The 15802-nt window shown below is 42.1% G+C and overlaps 1 pseudogene; it reads right to left on the reverse strand.

The window, feature by feature from the left end:
• Positions 1–11118: 11118 nt before the first annotated feature.
• On the reverse strand, positions 11119–12507 carry LOC124877917 (annotated as a pseudogene).
• Positions 12508–15802: the final 3295 nt, after the last annotated feature.

Below are 15802 nucleotides of genomic sequence, written 5' to 3' on the forward strand. Positions count from 1 at the left end.
TTAATTTACCTGCCATGCCATACAATTAACCTCCATCCGGTAAGGCTGTAAAATTAAGAGTTAACACAAAGGGATCTGGAGCCAAAGATTCTGAAATAGTACAAGGATCAGTTCTGATAGGACATGACTCAAATTTATGTCTGTTGATTAAAGCACATGAAACAGATATAATAGCTTCGCAACCTACTGTCTTCCCAAGGAAATAAGGTGTACTTTCCTCCTGTGTAATACAAATATCTGGACCTTTAATCGGATTTCTATTACCCCGAATTCTATAAAGAGTTCCTGTAGACGCACACGTTAAATTAATCTCACTAGAAAATCTACTAACATTTCTGCTTTCCCGTACAGTATAATTCCTCACATTTTTGATGCATCAGTTGCCACCAAACATTATCATTATGATCATAGTAGTCAGAAAAGTGATGAATCTCTCTTCGAATCTGCTGATGAGTATTATTAGTCAGATTAACCACACATTGTCTTTGCTGTATCTTTTCCCAAAATGAACACAAGAGTTATAAAAAATACTTGCAATACTAATCATTAGCATCAGAACAGACCATCTTCCTTATAGCTGCATCGTGACCTTGAAGTGGAATGTCCTTTCTTCTGGTACTGAAAGCAAACAGTTTTTTTTCAAAGAAAACAAATTATAAACACAACTTAAAAAACAAAAAAAACAAAAATCCTGCTGTCTCTCCTGAGTGGCTTCAAGCTGCCCTGTTACCAGTCTGGTACAGGTGGGCGGTCGTGGGAAGCTCTTCTAGAAATATGTTTAGAAACAGCAACTCTAACCTGGAAGTTAAGCTTCCATAGTCCAACTAAACAACAGTGGAAATGAACACATTCAAACTTGTAATAATACCATAATGATAAATATCAAGCAATAAACATGAAAGTTAGATAAAAGCATCCGAGATTTCCTCCTCAGAGTCAGTTTCGCTGTCAAAGTGGGAGAAACGAATTTGGCTGACCCTTGCTGTCCAGGCAAAGGAGCCCCTGGTAGCCACCAAATATTAAGAAGTTAAGGAGAATAAGCATCATGGCGCATATTTGACTGTCTCTCTGTTGCAGACGTCACCAGTCCATCATCCAGTGAAAGGTTATGTGCAATGTGTAGAGGTCTTCCCTGTATGTTTCCTATGTGTCTCTCACTGTGGTGTGTGTGCAGTGAGGCAAATGACCTTATGATTTCTAACTTTCAGGCAATGGCCTTAAGTAGATTCTATAATAACGTATCACTGCCCAAGGGATTATTGTGCCCTTGTAAGAACAGTGTTCTTCAACCACCTCTTCAATCACTCGCCAGTGATCAGCTTACAGTTCTTTGTCTTGTGGTGGTCCGCTGTCCTCACACCTTTCAGGCCGTGGTCGATCCAGTTGGAAGATTACTTGTGTCCTGGAAGCCAGATGACGCTGGAGGAGCTGGAGCTTTCCTGCAGCTTTCCTGGGTGTCTAGTAGGATCTGATATGGGCCATTCTAGCCCTGGACTTCCTGTGTTTTCTCCTAAATTCTCTGACCAGAATCCAGTCGCCAGGGATAAAGGACTGGAGGGTGGAAGTGGCTGTTTCTGGTAATGCAGCCTTCACTGTCTGTGAAACTTGAGAAAACACAGTGGACAGGTTTTGACAGTAAAACAACATCCTATCTTCACACAAAGATGTGGAAGAAAATTATCTTGGCAATATCCCCATGTCCAAATTAGGAGACCTGCCACACAGCACTTCAAAAGGACTGAGATTTGCCTGTGTCCTTTTTCTCAATCTCATATAAGTAAGAACAGAGCCTTCACAAGGCTTGGCTAATTTTCAATTCAAAGTCCCATTCTCAAACCTAAGTGCTTAACTACATGAACTTCATCAAAACATCCAACAAAATCCAAAGAATTGATCTTCAGACTTCACCTGATATACTAGCAGTGACCATCAGCTAAATATTCTGAATATAAAAATGTGACATGATGTTTGAGGAAGGTCTGATTACAGGTCAACATTTCATAGTTTCAAAATACCCAAAAAGAATTTCAAAAAGGGTCTAATCGGTGGAGATGTAAAATTGCACAAAAGAATCAACACCATAATTTCAGAGAGGTTTTCAGAATATGGTCTTAGGGAGCTATGCACCATTTATATAAACAAAGTACAACGTCTCTCTCGCATTGTCACTAAGTCCTCACTGGAGGTCTGAGCTACCCTTTTTCCATGAGTGCTAAAACTTTTGGAACCCCATGTTACTTTATTCTGACATTCCCCTCTTCTGGCACAGGGTCCAACCTATGCGACAATCCAGCAAAACGTTTGTACAAAAATGTTCTAGTAACCAAGATCACATTACATAGAACCAAAGAAATGAATTCTGACATAACTATGTGTCACTATGAATTTAACAAAAGCAACATAAAAAAAATCCAGATGTTTTTAACTGCAATTCAGTTCCATTAACAACCAAACACAACTTTAATTATTCAGTTCATCAATGTCTCACTTAGAAATAAGTCACATATCATCCTGATTTGTCTTGTATAAAGATGAGTATTAGATTAATGGACATCTAATGTAATTCAGATGCATAAACACTACAAATCCGAATCTAATAAATAATTCCCACCAAGTATAAAGTCATGACTCAGATTCTTTATCAAAAATATATTCCTTACTTTTGCACATCTTGAACTGTCAGTTACCTTAATGGCACCAGGGAAAACTTTCAATCTAATAAATCACCAATGATTCTGCATGCAAAACTTCGTTCGTTCGTCGTCTTCCGCTTATCCAGGACCGGGTCGCGGGGGCAGCAGACTCAGCAGAGACGCCCAGACGTCCCTCTGTCCAGACACCTCCTCCAGCTCCTCCAGGGGGAGCCCAAGGCGTTCCCAGGCCAGCCGAGAGACATAGTCCCTCCAGCGTGTCCTGGGCCGTCCCCTGGGCCTCCTCCCGGTGGGACGTGCCTGGAACACCTCCCGAGGAAGGCGTCCAGGAGGCATCCGGTATAGATGCCCGAGCCACCTCAACTGGCTCCTCTCGATGTGGAGGAGCAGCGGCTCTACTCCCAGCTCCTCCCGGATGGCCGAGCTCCTCACCCTATCTCTAAGGGAGTGCCCGGCCACCCTACGGAGGAAGCTCATTTCAGCCGCTTGTATCCGTGATCTCGTTCTTTCGGTCATGACCCAAAGTTCATGGCCATAGGTGAGGGTAGGAAAGTAGACCGACCAGTAAATTGAGAGCTTTGCTTTTCGGCTCAGCTCTCTCTTCACCACAATGGACCGGCACAGCGCCCCCATTACTGTGGCAGCCGCACCGATCCGTCTGTCGATCTCCCGCTCCATTGTTCCCTCACTCGTGAACAAGACCCCGAGATACTTAAACTCCTCCACTTGAGGCAGGAACTCCCCTCCAACTTGAAGAGGACAAGCCACCCTTTTCCGGTCGAGTACCATGGCCTCGGACTTGGAGGAGCTGATCCTCATCCCAGCCGCTTCACGCTCGGCTGCGAACCGCCACAGCGCATGCTGTAGGTCTTGGCTAGAGGGGGCCAGCAGGACCACGTCATCCGCAAAAAGAAGAGACGAAATCCACTGGTCCCCAAACCAGACCCCCTCCGGCCCTTGGCTGCGTCTAGAAATCCTGTCCATAAAAGTTATGAACAGGACCGGCGACAAAGGGCAGCCCTGCCGGAGTCCAACATGCACTGGGAACAGGTCCGACTTAGTGCCGGCAATGCGGACCAAACTCCTGCTCCGCTCGTACAGGGACCGGATGGCCCCTAATAAAGGGCCCCCGATTCCATACTCCTGGAGCACCCCCCACAGGGCATCACGAGGGACACAGTCGAATGCCTTCTCCAGGTCCACAAAACACATGTGAACCGGTTGGGCAAACTCCCATGAACCCTCGAGCACCCTGTAGAGGGTATAGAGCTGGTCCAGTGTTCCACGGCTGGGACGAAAACCACACTGTTCCTCCTGAAGCCGAGGTTCGACTATCGGTCGGACTCTCCTCTCCAATACCCTGGCGTAGGCCTTACCAGGGAGGCTGAGGAGTGTGATCCCCCTGTAGTTGGAACACACCCTCCGGTCCCCCTTCTTATAAAGGGGGACCACCACCCCAGTCTGCCAGTCCAGAGGCACTGTCCCCGACCGCCACGCAATGTTGAAGAGGCGTGTCAACCATGACAGCCCTACAACATCCAGACACTTGAGGTACTCAGGGCGGATCTCATCCACCCCCGAAGCCTTGCCACCGCAGAGCTTTTTAACCACCTCGGTGACTTCAGCCTGGGTGATGAAAGAGTCCAACCCCGAGTCCCCAGCCTCTGTTTCCACCACGGAATGCGTGATGGCAGGATTGAGGAGATCCTCGAAGTACTCCTTCCACCGCCCGATAATGTCCTCAGTCGAGGTCAGCAGTCTCCTGCCCCCACTATAAACAGTGTTGGCAAAGCACTGCTTCCCCCTCCTGAGGCGCCGGACGGTTTGCCAGAATCGCTTCGAGGCCAACCGGTAGTCTTTCTCCATGGCCTCACCGAACTCTTCCCAGGCCCGAGTTTTTGCCTCTGCCACAGCCCGGGCCGCAGCACGCTTGGCCTCACGGTACCCGTCAGCCGCCTCAGGAGTCCCACAAGCCAACCACAGCCAATAGGACTCCTTCTTCAGCTTAACAGCATCCCTTACTGCCGGTGTCCACCACCGGGTTCTGGGATTGCCGCCACGACAAGCACCGCAGACCTTACGGCCGCAGCTATGGGCAGCAGCATCGACAATAGATGCAGAGAACATGGTCCACTCGGACTCTATGTCTCCAACATCCCCCGGGATCTGGTCGAAGCTCTCCCGGAGGTGGGAGTTGAATACATCCCTGGCCGAGGGCTCCGCCAGGCGTTCCCAGCAGACCCTCACTATGCGCTTGGGCCTGCCAAGTCTGTCTGGCTTTCTCCTCCTCCAGCGGATCCAACTCACCACCAGGTGATGATCAGTGGACAGCTCAGCCCCTCTCTTCACCCGAGTGTCCAAAACATGCGGCCGAAGGTCTGATGATACGACAACAAAGTCGATCATCGACCTCCTGCCTAGGGTGTCCTGGTGCCAAGTGCATTGATGGACACCCTTATGTTTGAACATGGTGTTCGTTATGGACAATCCGTGACTAGCACAGAAGTCCAATAACAAAACACCACTCGGATTCAGATCGGGGAGGCCATTCCTCCCGATCACGCCTCTCCAGGTGTCACTGTCGTTTCCCACGTGGGCGTTGAAGTCCCCCAGCAGAATAATGGAGTCCCCGGGAGGGGCACTATCCAGCACCCCCGACAGGGACGCCAAGAAGGCAGGGTACTCTGCACTACCACTCGGCCCGTAGGCTGAAATGATAGTCAGAGACCTCTCCCCAACCCGAAGGCGCAGGGATGCGACCCTCTCATCCACTGGGGTAAACCCCAACATGAGACGGCTGAGCTGGGGGGCAACAAGCAAACCCACACCAGCCCGCCGCCTCTCCCCGTGGGCCACTCCAGAGTAGAAGAGAGTCCAACCCCTCTCAAGGAGATGGGTTCCAGAGCCCACGCTGTGCGTGGAGGCGAGCCCGACTATTTCTAGTCGATATCTCTCGACCTCCCGCACAAGCTCAGGCTCCTTCCCCCCCAGCGAGGTGACATTCCACGTCCCTAGAGCCAGCCTAAGCATCCGGGGATCGGGCCGCTGAGGTTTAAACTAGTTTGAAGAATTAGTTTTTGCATGCAAAACTAATTCTTCAAACTAGTTTAAACTACTTCATTAACCTTTTAATAGTAAAACACATAAATCTAAAAGTCATGCTACATCCAAAAAAAACATGTTTTTAAGGCGACAATCACTACAAGCATTTTGATTCTATTGTCTCTTAAACAGTGTTAAAACTCAGGAAGGGAGGTGCTGAGCGTTACCATGGAAGCAGAGGTATGAACCAACCTGGTAGGTGGGGGGAGTCAGGCAGAACTAACCTTTGATTGGCAGCCTATGGGCGGACCCACAGTTTCTTCATTCCAACCCATCTTAGTGAACCTTAAACTACAAAACTGTTAACATCCACCTACCTCAGAAACAAGCTGCTTCTTAACTCTAATCAATCTTGGATTTAGAAACATTATTCTAAACATGGATTATTGTTTCATGCAACATATAAACAAACATTCATTTCAATAAAACAAAGACAAAACATCAAAGACAAACAAATGGCCAAATTTGAAGCTTCAAGAATTCAAAGAAATTTTTAACAATCTCTTTTCAGAATATGTTTTCTCAACCATATCTTTTAATGCTATAATTGGTCAATTTTGTTATGACAATCTTCAGGATCCTTTTTTTTAAAATCAGTGCACATAGTCCAAAACGATCTCAAAGTATTTAGAAGCACAGCAACAGTTTTCTCTTAAATGAATCCAAATTTACTGATGCTGAAACTTTTTGCTAATTCTTTGTACTGTAACTCTATAATAATAATTACAATCCTGAGAGTTATTGTTATAATTCTCTTTTTGTTTGGCTCAATTTGATCACAGCTGTATTACGGAATTTCAGGTTAAATGCAAAGAAGTATTTTAATTCAATTCAATTCAAATTCAAAGATACTTTATTGATCCCCGAGGGGAAATTAGAAAAGTCTGCATTTACATTTTTATGTTATACCCAAACTAAACAAAACTGCAGTGTTTGACTTAATCAGAAATTAAGATAAGAAGCTTGTCTCCAAACTGGACTTTTTCCCACATAGTGTTTCAAAAAGAACAAACATCATTTTCTTTAATTTGGGGTATTTAAATTTTGAGAGTGGGGGAGAACTTATTACTAGAACTCCTCTTTAATAATCCAAATGCTGATAAATGTTCCAATATTTTATCTCTTAGTAATCTGAAATCACCTTGTGTACCTTTGTACTCCTAGGTATTCCTTTAATCTTTAAACCCTAAGAAATCAAACAAGGAGACTGGAGTTTGAGCCGACCATCCTCTTACTGTTAAGAGAGCCTTTATTTCTTTTATTTTCCTAAAATGAAGGATTTTACTTGTCTTGATTCCGTTATAAAAATCCTAACCTTGGTTCCAAAACTAAACTCTTCAACCCCAATCTGTGTTCCCCAGAGTAGAAATCTTTAGTATTATTGCATTTCAAAGCCACCAAATGACTGGAACTCATCATTGGCTTAGATCTATTTTAATAGGTAATCAGCCTACCTTTAATTAAATATTATAATTTTATGGACCCAAAATCTATGGCTTACGGGCTTCAGGAGTCCAGGAACCACAAGTTGAGTACTACTGCATTGAACAATGGTGTTAACTTTCTGCAGAGATTGAAGGATTGGCTAAATATATTATTTCTGCTTGGACCATAATCAGATTTAAAATTATAAGTTCACAGCTCCTAATTTACCTCAGATCATATTTGCTCCTAACCCAGTTCATAAGCAGCTTCAGACAAACATTATGCTAAAAAGCCAAAAACAAAACCAAACAAAAACCAGATCTGTTTTAAAATAAAGTAAAAAGCATGCTTAAAAAACTTGGTACTGTGGTGGAAAATAACTCCACGGTTCTGAAGGCCTTTTCATGCAGAGTCTTTTAGGAGGCATGAGATTAGTTTAATTTTTGTGTGGTACCACTGTCCAATCAGATTCTTTCTAAATAACCCCATTTTTCATTCTCATTTTAAAGGTTTGTTTTACCAAGGGAAATGTGTTTAACAAAACCAATTACTCTCAAAGTTTTAAAAGTTTTAGCTGGTGATATCTTAGAAAACAACAAGTGTTTTAATATTTCTATGCAACACAGAACTGATCAGGTTTCCTTTCCTTCTCCAAAGGGAGAAAAAAGGAAACTGCAGAACCAAGCCTTTCATAGTTTTTTGTCAGGACCTGATATAAGGTACAGTGTAAATCAACACGCTGCATGAATCAGAAGAGGGAAGAAAAACCTAATATAACCTCTTCCCAGCAGCTGCTGTGAAAAACAATGAATTTGTACTTTCCATAAGCGTCAGTTAGCACTTGCGGACAAAAACTGCACCAAACTGTAAATACTGTGTCAGAAACTGTGGAATGCTTACTGCAAGAATTTCCATCAGTCTTTAAATCCAGTATTATTTTCTTGTATTGTTAGTAAACATCTGCCTTACATTTTAATAATCAACTTTCTTCATTTAATACTACAACTCAAGAAGAAACAAAAATCATTTGTTGAAACCCTAAAAACAATAAAACACAGAGGTTTTCATTGTAGTCGTCTACTGATGGAAATTCAGCATAAAGTTGCTGGACAGCAATTTTTTACTTCAGTTGTATCAGGAAGCTTGATCTACTGTAAGATGACTGTAAATGTGCTGTTTTACACTTTGACTGCATACTTCAATTCAACAAAACTTAGCTTATTTTAAAATATATATTTTAATCTTGCACCTCCTTGAAGCACCTTCTTAACGTGGTGGAGGGATTTGGGTGCTCGAATGATCCTAGAGGTTATGTTGTCCAGGGCTCAAATGCCCCTGGCAGGGTCTCCCATGCCAAACAGGTTCTCGGGGATGTGGAAGAAAAAGAGCGTTTCAGAAGCCTTTATGAGGACTAGTACAATGAGGTATGTGACATTGCCAGGTACGACAGAGTCGAGGCCCCAACCTGGAGCCAGGCCTGGGGTCTGGACTCATCGGTCAGCGCCTGGTGGCCGGGTTACTTTTCATGGGACCTGGCCAGGTCAGGCCAGAACGAAAGATGCCGCAATGCCATCCACCAGTGGGCCCTCCACCTGCAGAAGGAACCATGAGGGACCAGTGCTAAGAGGATCAGGCTCAGCTGTTGAAGGTGGAGACCTCAACAAATACATACATATAATACTACAGCCTCTCGCGGGGGTGGGGTTGAGGGGCGACTCTTCTACTCTGGAGTGGCCCACGGGAAAAGGCAACAGGCTGGGGTGGATTTGTTTGCTGCCTTTTAGCTCAGCAGTCTAATTTTGGGGTTTACCCCGGTGGATGAGAGGGTCACATCCCTGCGCCTTCGGGTTGAGGAGAGGTCTCTGAATGTTGTTTCAGCCTACAGGCCGAGCAGCCTAGCTGAGTACCCAGCCTTTGTGGGACACGTCAGTGTTGGGACCACAGCCATGGGTACAACATGAATGGCCAGTATGAGCTTTTCTGGAACTTTCAAAATAAATCGCATTAAGCCACTTCCAGCACAGCCAGAAAAAAGGGGTAACAGTGGACTTCCCGTGATGTCATTGTCCAAATAAAAGCACCGCTCTTCCTACATCCTGTCTCTTCTACGCGTGTCCCCCAGGGGATTTGGACAGAGAGACTATTGTAAATATGAATCTGAGAATATTATTTAATATTTAATATTAATATTTTAATTTTAATATTTTTCAAAATAATATTTCGGTCTGTTAAGGATTGTCCTGTGAATACCAGCCCCATTAAGGCGATGGTATTAGGACAGAATAGAAAGGTGTGAGATGAGCTCTGACATTATTGAACAGCATAAACTCGGCACACACATGGAATGAATTCACACAATTTCTTAAAATACAAGAATTTATTAGCAAAAATAAGTCAACTCAAAGTCAAACATATTTCAATCAACAGACTCTTTACTATGCTAAAACAATCCAACTAAACTACCAAGCAGAATTAAAGAATAATGAAGACTAACGGACTATGTACAATATAAACAAGTTGATTAAAGATGATTAGAAATCATGACCAAAAAGAGTGATGCAACATTACCATGCAATGTTTATGTTTGAGAACCAAGGATTATCTTGAAGAATCTGGAAGTGAAGTGAAGTTAGTCTTGGAACTAACTTAGGAAATAATCAGTAAACGTTTAGACCACCATTCACAATGCAAGATCAGGTAAAATATTATTTGAATAAAATAATGTTTTAAATAATGATCTGCCTAATAAAACCAACCTCCTGGATGACTAATTCTCAACGGTGTCTAATTAACTGCCTTTATTTATTGAAATAATATTTGAAGAAATATTATTGAGTATTTTGGAAAAGAGCCAAATCTTTCTGGAGAAATGGGGCTTAATGGTGTTTACTTAGTTATCAACTCTAGTAAATGATGTTCAGGGACTGTTATTCACTAGCTTGAAAACCAACAACCTTTCTTTTGAATACTCTCGAATATCACACCATGATTTTGGATACTGGACTTAGAAGTTGGACAAAAAGAAGCAGGAGCCTGACTGATTTTTGAATGTAGTTCAGGAGGAGCTATAATCATGGATTCAGTCTTTTTAGTGTTTAAAAGAAGGTAATTGCTTGAACGCCTATCACTAATCTGGGATAAACATTAAACTAAGGATTGACAACCTATCCAGCTGATGATGCTTAAAAGACATATAGAGTTGAATGTCATCTGCATAGAAATGATAAGAAACGTCATTAAAAGATTGTATGATGCCAGCTAAAGCAAGAGTGTAAAAAGCAAATAACAATGGACCCGGAACCAACCCATGTGAACCCCACGACTTAAAGAGGCGATCTTGGTGTTGAACTTGTTTGCCATGATAGAGAAAATCCTCCCAGATAAATAAGAAATAAACCAATCTAGTGCAGAACCAGTAGTACCAGCTAAAACCCTCAGCCTGTTTAATAAAAATGTTATGGTCACTGGTATTGAAACCTGCACTAAGATCAAGTAAAAGTATTATGGAATTCCCTTCTTTTGAAGCAATTAAAGGATCATTATAAACCTTTAAAAGAGCCGTCTCAGTAGAAAGCAGTTTTTGAAAGACAGACTGAAAAGTGTCAAAACTCTGTAGCTTACAACATAGATGTCTGAACTGACTATCTTCAACTTTTTCTTAGAATTTACTGACGGCAGTTTTGAAATCAGGGGTTAATTACCAAAGGAACGGCCATCAGGATTAAGTTTCTTTAGTGGAGTTAACTCAGCATGTTTAAGGATGGAACGCAACCCTGCATTAGTGAGATTTTAATGTTTGACAACAATGAAAGACCAATGAGACTCCCAGACAAGATGGAGGGAGGTAAACTCTCTAAGGAAGTTGAGGGTTTCATTTTGTCAATAAATGTACCCAAGTCATCAAGTGTGATTATTGAAAAACAAGTAAATGACTCCAGGCTAAATGTAGTGGTTGTTATATTTCACAATGTTATAAGAAATTTCTAAATTTTCTAACTAAATTAAAAAGACACTGAAGTCAAAACATTCATAAAGGAATCGTTTTATACTGATTTCACAATAGCAACAACAGATGTTTTAAATATCAAGATATGTTGAATTTCAGTTTACTATTCTGTGATCCATTTCTATTGTTAATTTCAAATAAAAGTTTTAAAAACGTGAAAATTATTATAAATGTTCATTCTATTTTGCAAAATAAAAGTTGCAAATACAAACACTGATCTAAAAATGAAAAATAATTAAGAGAATCGAAAAACAGCTTTGAACTTCAAGAAGAAGTCTCAGTTTAACAGATTTTGAGATTGTAAAATGCTTCTTTTTGGATTCTTCGAAAGCTGCTGCTTTGTGTCTTCGCGTCTCACACTGGTCGGATCCTCAGACAGATAGAGCCCACCACTCGCAGTGTTCGGGTCCAGAACAAAGGGACTGAGGTGGATCTTCTCCTTCATCTTCTCCCAGACTCTGAAGGACAGGTTACCCAGGTGTTTGGCCACATCTATCAGAGCTCCTGAGACCAGCTGTGGATCTGACAGTGAGTTCTGGGCTCTGGTTCTGCTCTGAGTGGCTTATAACTGCTGAGGAACGACATATCGTCTTTCTGCAGGTCTTCTTCAACAGCAGAGATACTGTCTGACAGAAAGGAGATCAGATCCTCAATCCTCTTCATCTCTCTGATGATAGTCTTCCCCTTCTGCTCCTCTTCCTCCCTCAGAGCTGCCAGTCTGGACTCCTCTTCCTCTTTCAGGAACTGGTGGAGCTTGTTGAACTCTGCTCTGATCTGTCTATCTGTGGACAACACCTGCTCTTTGGAGTGTTGAATCACATCATCATATGTTTCCTCCACCTGTTTGTGTTTGTTCCTCTTGTCCTGCAGAGACTTTAAGTCAGATTTCAGCTGCTCCTTCAGCTCACTGACTGCTTGTTCTATAGGAACCACTTTGTGACTCTGGTGGAGAGAAAACTCACAGACAGGACACACAGCTCTCTGCTCGTCTTTACAGAACAGTTTAGGGTCTTCTTGGTGTTTACTGCAGACCACCATCAGCTGCTTTTCTCCTTTTTCTGTTTCAGATTATCCAGATTTCTGTCTTCCAGTAAAAGAATCAGCTAGTTCCTTCAGTGTGAAATTTACAATTAGAAATTCCTTAGAAGATCTTCTCTTACAGATGGGACAGTTTTTCTTTTTAGTTTTCTCCCAGAAATCCTTCAGGCAGCTCAAACAGAAGCTGTGGTTGCAACTCAGAGACACCGGATCTCTGAAAGTCTCTGAACACACATGGCAGCTCAGGAAACTTTCAAGAACAGCAGTATTGTTTGCCAATTTATTTTATAGAAATCCTTCAGTAACAAAACTCACCAAGTTAAACTTTCTTCTACTCTTTTCTCAAATTTTGGCAATTCTTTTTCTGCTCAGATCTCCAACCCTGTAATGGCGTCTCAGGTCAGTTCAGCTATATTAAAAATACTTTCGTACTCCTCTTAGTGACGTGTTTCCAGTCAGACGGGTTGTTATCTATTTCTTCTCTGTGAACTTTGCTCTTTTACTCTAGTCCAGTATAATTTCCTTGTTTACTCAGTGAACAGCTGCCTTACATTTTTATGCCATTACTCTAGAAAAAACACGGCTCATTTGCTGAAACACTAAAAACAAGAAAACAGAGAGGTTTGCATTTCAGTCTAGTGAAGTTAATTCAGGATATAAAGTTACAGAATAACACTTTTTAACTTCAGTTGTAAGATGTAACCTGATGTACTGTTAGATGACTGTAAATGTGCTAATTTTCACTTTCAGAGTACTTAAATACAACAACAATTATTATTAATTTATTATACATTTAGTTAATTTCAAATGTTTATTTGAATCTCATTTAATTTTTCTGATCACCTGCAATTTTTACAGGTTGTTAGTTTTATTCACCTCTGAAAGAAACATTATTTTTTTATGAACCCTTTTAATCATATACATGAGATTCATGGGTGCTGCTTTTTACACGGAGTCGGTTGAGTTAAATATGTGAGCAGTGAAGGATGCTGCATTAATACTTGTGGCATTTATTAACAGGGAAAACTGAGAACTGACTTTTAATGTCTACCAAAACAGGAAATGAACTCAAAGACAGTGAAGCTTTAATACATGTTATTTAAGTTTATTATTTTATCTGAGGATGTTCTCCTAATCCGAGAAAAGTTGCCATCATTATAGTCCTTATTGTTTTATTGTTATTGGTAAAATTTCCTCAGTGTGACATCTTTCTGTCTGATTGTCATTAAGAGGTCTCACTGACTGCCATCAGTTTGTTTTCTGCGTCTAGATATACTGCAAATGTATCAGTGATGTGTTCAATAAATGCGCTCGAGAGGTATCTCTGCTGTGTCTATTTGTCTCCAGCAGATGGCGCTGTAAGGACATATTTGACAGCTGAAAATCTTTGTTTTCTCCTCCATCAGAATATCCTGTTCAGAGAAATAACTTCTCCAAGACTTAATGGTTTTAATTGCAAAACAATAATTCTGAAAATTCTGATTAGTTACTTGAAGAATTAATATGCCCCCCTCCAGCCTAGACCCACAGCATGCAATGGGGCGGGTTGCAGCCAAACATGAAGCGTCGGGGATGAGGATCAGCCCCTTCAGGTCCAAGGCCACGGTTCTTGAGTGGAAAAGGGTGGCTTGCCCTCTCCAGGTTGCAGGGGAGGTCCTCCCTCAAGTGGAGGAGTTCAAGTATTTCAGGGTCAGTCATGAGTGAGAGGAGAGTGGACCGGTAGGGACTATGTCTCTCAGTTGGCCTGGAAATGCCAAGCAGGGTTAAAGGAGGTGTCTAGGGAGAGGGAGGTCTCGGCATCTCTGCTGAGACTACTGCACCCCACAACCCAGTCCTGGATAAGCATAAGACGACGACAACAATGAAATACGACAAGAAATACAACAATGTTTGTTATAAATGAATTTCCTTTCCCAGCCTTTTGATTACATGTAGGCTGTCTTGAGCAGTATGGGATGCTGTTTTATAAAACCTGACAAACCATACCATAAACGTAAATGTTAGTGTTTGTCCTAATTTCAGTTTGTGAATGCTGTTTAAACATGTTCTGACTGACAGAAAGAAAAGACTTCATAAATCCAAAAATAGTATCTGACACTAAGTCAGTCTGACATGTATGAAAAGTAAAATTTTCAAAATACATGAACTTAGATTAAAAGTCAAATACTGTAAAAGTCAATATTACAATCTGATCTAGAAAAGCAAATTACTCCTGTTTTATAAAACAGGAACTAGAAGAATTGAAACTTTAAAGGGGACACATGCTTTTAAATCCTTCCTTTTCACACTTATATCAGTCACCTGTTGTCTATAAAAGTGGAACTGCAATGCTTTAGTCTGAACTCCTTGTAGCTCTACAGGCTCCTCTTTTACCTGTGCGTCTGAGAGCAACTCATTTTGGTGCCGTCTCTTTAAATGCTAGTGAGGCGTGTGAAACGCTGCCTCCCTCCAGGTCAAAGAACGCTCCACTTTGACCTGTCCAGCCATTTTTGTAGTTTGATAACAATCATCTAGAGGTACAGAAATCAGACAAAAACGTCAAAAACAATGCAAAACTGTTTATGTAATAATACCATTAAACATGCAGAATGGTTCTGTTCTCAAGGACCTAAAAGCAGCACACAGCACTAACATAAACAGAAGGCATGATGCTACTGGTATCAAAATAAAGGCCAGCGCGTCATATCAACACACAATAAATTGATGGCCGTGATTCGAACCCGTAATGGCCACATCAAAGACTGAAGCTTCTGAATATGGGTCATGCATTTTATCCGTGCGCCACCACCACACCTGGAACCTATATTTTTAAACAATATAGCAATAAAACACCAAAAGAAAATATGCCACTCACTTTGAGAAAATGGTGCATTTATACTTGCCTCCCAGTGGCCTGGTCCATTGCAGCCGCCTGTGTCACTAAATGTTTGGACCACCATCTGGATGAAACATCAGCTCCACCTGAATCCTCTGGTAAGCAACGCGTTCTTTTATCTTTTGCATTATTTGCTGTTATTTGAGCTTCTAACTTTATGTTCTCTCTCTTTTCTCTTCCTAGAAGCTACACCTGGCCTGACTGTGTCTACCTGTGACACCTTTCTGGAGAGGGGCATCGTCAAGCTTCTGCTGGCAACAACTTAATGCTCACCCTCTACAGATGATCCACATGGCCCTGTCTTTCAGTGTTTAACCCTTTCTCTCTCCTAGACATACAGGGGTTGGACAATGAAACTGAAACACCTAGTTGACATATACAAGTCCTGCACAGTGGTCAGAGGGATTTTAAGCCATTCTTCTTGCAGGATAGTGGTCAGGTCACTACGTGATACTGGTGGAGGAAAACGTTTCCTGACTCGCTCCTCCAAAACACCGCAAAGTGGCTCAATAATATTTAGATCTGGTGACTGTGCAGGCCATGGGAGATGTTCAACTTCACTTTCATGTTCATCAAACCAATCTTTCACCAGTCTTGCTGTGTGTATTGGTGCATTGTCATCCTGATACACGGCACCGCCTTCAGGATACAATGTTTGAACCATTGGATGAACATGGTCCTCAAGAATGGTTCGGTAGTCCTTGG

The sequence above is a fragment of the Girardinichthys multiradiatus genome, chromosome 12, assembly GCF_021462225.1.
Source record: "Girardinichthys multiradiatus isolate DD_20200921_A chromosome 12, DD_fGirMul_XY1, whole genome shotgun sequence".
Taxonomy (NCBI): Eukaryota; Metazoa; Chordata; class Actinopteri; order Cyprinodontiformes; family Goodeidae; genus Girardinichthys; species Girardinichthys multiradiatus.